The sequence below is a fragment of the Puma concolor genome, chromosome A2 (assembly GCF_028749965.1).
Source record: "Puma concolor isolate L17-30 chromosome A2, mPumCon1.1.hap2, whole genome shotgun sequence".
Classification (NCBI taxonomy): Eukaryota; Metazoa; Chordata; class Mammalia; order Carnivora; family Felidae; genus Puma; species Puma concolor.
Window position 1 is genome coordinate 48,316,551 of NC_141668.1, and position 6,816 is coordinate 48,323,366.

The 6,816-nt window shown below is 47.3% G+C and overlaps 1 pseudogene; it reads left to right on the top strand.

Moving 5' to 3' along the window:
* The first annotated feature begins 2,485 nt into the window (after positions 1-2,485).
* On the top strand, positions 2,486-4,938 carry LOC147583151 (peptidyl-prolyl cis-trans isomerase A pseudogene; annotated as a pseudogene).
* Positions 4,939-6,816: the final 1,878 nt, after the last annotated feature.

Here is a 6,816-nt window from a genome sequence, read left to right on the forward strand (position 1 = left end):
GGGCTCTGGGCTGATGGCTCGGAGCCTGGAGCCTGTTTCCGATTCTGTGTCTCCCTCTCTCTCTGCCCCTCCCCCATTCATGCTCTGTCTCTCTCTGTCCCAAAAATAAATAAAAAACGTTGAAAAAAAAAAAAAAAAAAGCCCAGGACTCACACCACACCCAGACAATGAAACAGAATCGCTGTCCGTGGAGCCCCAACATCAGGACACTTTCAAGCTCCCCTGGGGAGTCCAGCATGCAGACAAGGTTGAAACCCAAGGGCTTAGACCAGGACCTCGGGATCTTGTTATGATGCACCTTCTGATTCCCTAGGTCTGCAGTGGGGTTCAAGATTCTTTCTCACGTACTTTCCAGGTGTTGTTGATACTGTTTGTCTGCAGACTACACTTTCAGGAACAAGAGTAGAGTGTCTGATGGAGGCTGGCAACATAGAATAAGCCGAGACAGCAAAATCAAACAGACCTGAAAGCCAGCAAAGGTGGTGACCAGGCATGTGGTTTCTGGAGTAAAGTGCCTGGCACAGTTTCTTACTAGCTATGTGACCTTGGGCCATCTACTTAAGAGTTCTCCCGTCTGATGATGGTAACTCATGGAGTGGTTGTGAGGACCAAGCAGCACGCTTCCGAAAGACTCAGACACATACATGTGCATTATCAGTAGCATGATTATGTATCCCAACTCCACTTACTAGCCTCGTGCCCTTGGCAAATGAACTTAACCTCTCTGGGCTTCGGCTTCTTCAAATGTGAAATGGGAAATCATAACATCCATCTTACGAGATGGGCTTTACATAAAGAGACGGCATGTAACATTCTTAGCGCGGTATTTGACCCATGCACGTGATCAATAGATGGTTATTCCTCACATTAGTTTCATTTGAATGGGGATAAATCATTTTGACCTCCCATAGGTAATTCTCCATTTAGCCATCTGCCAGCGCTCAGAAACTTCTGCCCCCACCCTCCACAGGCCCCGGGCTGAGGGCCAGATGACAGGAGATGCAAAGCTCATCTCACTCTTTATTTCAACGTGTTATACTTCAACAGCAGGACCTGTTTTTATTACCCTACTGAGTTCACATGGGTAGCTTTGGGCAGCAGCAATTATTGTCCTTATTAATTTATAGACGAAGAAACAGACGTGGCTCTGACATGTTGGATTTTCTCGAGCAAGTCCCATATGAAGGATAAAAGCTCCTAATTCTAATCAGAGCCAGAGAAAATACTCCTGACTTCATGCTTCTCTAAATCCTCTCTTGCAAAACCCTTTGAAGACTGCAACATTCCAGGTGTTGTACCGGATTCCAAGAACCCACGGCAGAGGTGTGAACAAATTGAACCTCTGCAGGATCACAGGCTAGGGGTCTGGGGGAGGACGGGGAGCAGCAGGCTCTGACAGGTGGGGATGGGGACAGACCGCATATGAGGTGTCACAGAAGAGGTGCTGTTGTGGCAGTGAAGGTTCAGGAGGAGTTGATAAGTGGGAAGGGGGGGAAGGCGTTCAGGAAGAGAGAACAGCATGGACAGTGGCGATAAGGTAGGAAACTGCTTGGGATGGTCAGGTCAGTATGTTTGGGGAATGGCAGGTGGCCAGAGTGGAAGAAGATAGGGCTAGAAAGTTAGCCTGGGCCAGACTCTAAGGCAGATAAAAGAGCTGGGATTTCATCCTGTTAGCCGTCAGAGGATGACCACGTAATTCATCATCCATCTAGGTCACTTTTGGGAATAAAAGGGCAGGTAGCCCAGAGGGAATAAGAGAACACCCAACACACAACTGCCCTGGTCCAGGCTAACAGGGACGTCCAGTCACCCTAGCTCTGGAAAAACCTGAAGGCCGGACACTGTTCACGTTTGGGTGTATGAGAGCAGATTCTGGTAGCAGTGCAGATTGGGAAGGAGAGGCCGTGCCTACAGTCGGGCAGATAGCTGGGAAGGCAGCGGGGGGTGGAGAGGAGAGATGTCCAGGAATGGTTTTGTCAGAAATGCAGTGGATTGAATGTATGGGGACAGAGGGAGGGGGAGGGAGAATATTTCATGACTCAGAATTATCCAGGCTGGGTGATGTGAGGACTAAGCTAAGGAAGACAAGAAGAGGAGCAGGTTTGGGAGAGAGCTGGTACAGTCCGAGGCACGTCGAGTTGGAGACACTTGCTCAAAACCGTTGTCAGTGTCAGCGTCCCACAGGCGGTTAGGGCTTAAGGCGTGGAGCTCACAGGTGGAGACTGGGGACAGAGACTGGGTCACTATAGATAACGGTGCTAGGAGGAAGTTGCTGAAAATCACCAAGGGAGAGGAGCTAGGGAGGGAGAAAATATGAAATATGAAACCTAGGATGCACTTGCAAGAAACGGGAAGGGGCTGGTGGGAGAAGAGGAGCTGGGGAAGAAAGATGGGGTCAGAGCGGGTAGAAGGGCAAACGGGAGAGAGAGTGCCCCAGAAGGTGATAGAAGGAGCAGGTTTGGGGACTGACGACCGATTCGTTCATTCAGGACCCTCAGCTAGCGTGGGATGAAGACTGACACCATTCCTGACGCGAGAGCGTCCATCGTTGTTCAACTTTCTGGAGCGGTGGGAGTGGGACCCTGGCCACACGGCACGTTGAAGGCAGCAGGGGCATGAGTCCTCGAAGCCAACTCTGGACCCTCTTCCCTGGAGGCTCCGATGGATCTGAAGAAGGAGCTTGCAGCGGCTTGAGGGTGAGGCAATTTCCCTGCTTCCTCATGCTGTTTACTTCTGAGTCTAGTGGAAACATGTGGTTAGGAAATTAGAGACAGAGACGCTGAATTTACCCCAGGTCCCCTGGGTCTCACTTTCACAGTCTGGGAGCTGAACTTGAAGCATTTTTTCCTTGTCCAGAGTGGTAGCGGGTTTAAGCCATTGTGTTGAGAGTGTTTTTCAGCCCCAAATCTTGATGTCTTTGCTTGTATTTGGATGTAACTTGGTAATGGCCCAGTTAGGACATTGCAGTGTCTGATACTTTTGCACACACATCGGTGGTGTAGGCCACGAGCGCTTTGCTATTATAAACAATGAAAAAAATCAATTGAAAGAAGTTTACTTAATGAATATTCATGACTCTGTGCGTAAGACCAAAGATGGATGAATCCTGTGCCCTGAGAGCAATTGGGTTATTTGTCTTATTATTGAGTTGTAAGAGTTCGTTATTTATAGATGCCGGAGAGCAAACCTTACAAGACACATGATCTCCAAATATTTTCCCCTATTCTGTGGGTTGTCTTTCTACTGTAATCGTGTCCTTTGAAGCACATTTTTTATTTTGAGAAGATCCAGTTGATTTATTTGTTGGCATACGAATGTTCATAGAATTCCCTGTAAGGTTGGTAGTAATGTCTCGATTTTAGTACTTTTATTCTTCTCTCGGTGTCAGTCCAACTAAAGCTTTGTAAATTTTATGAGGTTCGCATCAATTGACAAATGGGCAAAGGATTTGAATATACATTTCTCCAAAGAATATTTGCCAATGCCGATGAGCACACAGAGGGATGTTCAACATCATTAGTCTACCCATCATCTACTAGGATGGGTAGAATAAAAAAAGACAGAAATAACATGTGTGGGTAAGGATGCGCAGAAATTGAAACCCCTTGTGATTGCTCACAGAAATGGGAAATGGCATGGCCTCTTTGAGAAACAGTCTAATTGTTCCTCGGAAAGTTAAACAGAGACCTTGGAGACACCCCTACCCCAGAGCTGCCTGCGCTGCCTAGCCGTGGTGAACCCCATGACGTTCTCCAACATCGCCATGGACAACAAACCCTTGGGCCGCGTGTCCTTTGAGCTCTTTGCGGACAAAGTTCCAAAGACAGCAGAGAACTTTTGTGCTTTGAGCACTGGGCCAAAAGGATTTGGCTCTAAAGGTTCCTGCTTTCATAGGACTATTCTGGGATTTCTGTGCCAGGGCAGTGACTTCCCACACCATTAATGGCACTGGCGACAAGTCCATCGATGGGGAGAAATGCGATGATGAGAATTTCATTCTGAAGCACATGGACCCCGGCATCTTGTCCATGGCCAATGCTGGACCCAACACAAATGCTTCCCAGTTTTTCATCTGCACTGCCGACACTGAGTGGCTGGATGGCAAGCATGTGGTCTTGGCAGGGCGAAAGAGGGTATGTTGTAGAAGCCATGAAACACTTTGGGTCCATGAATGGCAAGACCAGCAGGAAGATCACCATTTGACTTGTGTTTTTATCTTAACTACCAGACCATTCCTTCTGTAGCTCAGAAGAGCCCCCTTCACCCCCATCTGCTCAAATTGTTCGATAATCTTTGTGCTTTCGCTGCAGTTCTATGGGTTCCACATTTTCCTTACTCTCCTCCAAGTCTGGCTGGATTGCAGAGTTAAGTTTATGATTATGCAATAAGAACTAAACAAACAAAAATAGTTAAACAGAGAGTAATCATGAGACCCGGAAATTCTATTTCTAGGTACATACCTAAGAGAATTAAAAACATGTGTCACGCAAAAGGGTGTAAACAAATGTTCATAGCAGCATTATTTGTAATAGCCAAGAGGTGAAAACAACCCAGATGGCCATCAACTGATTAACAAATACAATGGAATATTATTCTACCCTAAAAAGGAATAATGTTACATGCTACAAAATGGATGAAACTTGAAAACACTATGCTCCGTGAAAGAAACGAGATGGAAAAAGCCCCATATTCTATGATTCCATGTATATAAAATGTCCAGAGTAGGTGAATCCATAGAGACAGAGCGTGGCTTAGTGTTTTCCAGAAGCAAGCCAGGGGGAGGGAAAAAGGGGGTGACAGGGTTCCTTTTGGGGTGATGAAAATGCTCTGGAATTAGATAGGGGTGATGGTTGTACAACTTTGTGAATGTACTAAAAACCATTTTTTAAAGGGTACTTTAAAAGGGCAGATCCTATGGTTGTAAACTGTATCTCAATTAAAAATTAAAAAGACTTCATGAACACCATTAGGCTCTTGACCCCACCATTTTCTCCCAATTTGTCTTATCGACTCCTGACCTCACTGCCTTCCCCATACAGATCGGTTGTCTATGCCTTTACCCACAGTATTGCCTCTGTCCCTCTGTCTGGAATGATGTCCTGTTCTCCACCTTGTTTGCAAGACTAACTCCTACTCATCCTGCAAAACCGCAAGCACTTTTTTCCTGCAGAAAGACTTCCTGAGCCCTCCAGAGTTCATTTCTTCCTCCCCTGTGTCCCCCCCTTGTCCCTCGTATATACTTGCAACATTTATCACACAGGTCTAATTACTTTGTTTAGGAAATGAGCTCTTTGAGAGAGAGAATCCTGTTTTAAAGACTGTTCCCTCCTCAGGGCCTAGAACAAATCGTTGCAATTAAGTAAAGGTTTGTTGAATTGTAGTTAAAGTTAAAACTGTATTTCATGCTGCATACTGCATTAAGTAACAGGGTTTTTTTTTTTGTTTTGTTTCAGAAAGCAAGGAAGAGATGGGCCCTTCATCAGACAGTTTTTGGCTTTAGCGATACGAAACTATTCCAGCTAATTGTTCCCCAAGGTTTTCAAAAGGACTAAAATGCCTTAGCACCAAACCCCAACGTTCCTGGCACACAAGCACGGCTGTACGAAGGGACGACTCTTTCTGGCTGGGCAGTCTCTGTGCCGGGCGAGCAGGCAGAGGCCTCACAGGTGAAGCTTCTTCATAAACGCAGTGACCAAGGAGAAACCAATTGCCGCTTTCACCTTGTGCTCGTGTGATCGAGATGATTCTGCCGAGCTGCTGTTAATACTTCTGCAATTGTCCAACGAGCCAATGAGAAATGCGTCGAAGTCGCTCCACACCAGCGCTCAGACCCATTACTGTAGGTCACAACAGCGATTACTTCTTGCCAGAACATGCGCTTATGGAGAGGTGCCTCCAAGATACAGCAATCTTGTTTGTCCGAGAAGCCCTCGCCGTTTCTAGGGGAACATGGGGCAGATCTGAAAGCCCAGTCTCACTAGTATGTGGCAGGGCTCCTCCGGAGTTCACACATTTGGAATAACAAATGTCACAGAACCCCTATGTTGGCTTGACCCCCCACCCCCACCCCTTTTTCCCTAGCCATTTTGACCATGAACATATCTGGATGCGGGGCGCCTGCGTGGCTCAGTCGGTTCAGCACCCAACTCTTGGTTTCGGCTCAGGTCACGATCAGGAAGTTTTGTGGGTTTGAGCCCCACATCGGGGCTCTGCGCTGGGAGCATGGAGCCTCCTGCTGGGATTCTCCCTCTCGCTCTCTCTCTCTCTGCCCCTCCCCCATTGGCACTGTCTCCGTCTCTCTCAAAATAAGTAAACTTAAAAAAAAAAACAAAACCTGGATGCTTGGAACTTCTCAGCAAACACAACACTTACAAAGCTCACAGAGGCTTGGAAACATAGCCTATCTGCAGGCAATGAGATAGTAGGTGGGGATTGAGGATAAAGGATAAAAGAGGTTCCGGTGTTGAATGAGGGGAAACCACACTGTTCCAAGGCACAACAAAAACCCTGATGAACAGATCTGCGCGAGGTGACAGTAGAGGGTGTGTGTGTGTGTGTGTGCACACGCGCATGCAATGACGCATGTGAGCGAGGTGAAAGGGGGTGGGAGTGTGTGAGGCAGGGTGAGCAAGAAAAGGAAAAGAGAAGTGGGGAGGGGGATGAGAGAGAATGCTCCGGTAATCTCTGGGAGCTGAGCTGACTTCCCACCACGTTGAGGGGCCATGCCTGCTGGTGACAGTAGGTGTCCTGTCCCCCATACAAGACAATGTGAAAGGGACAGAGCCAGTGGGGACAGCTCTAGAGGATCTGTAGAAT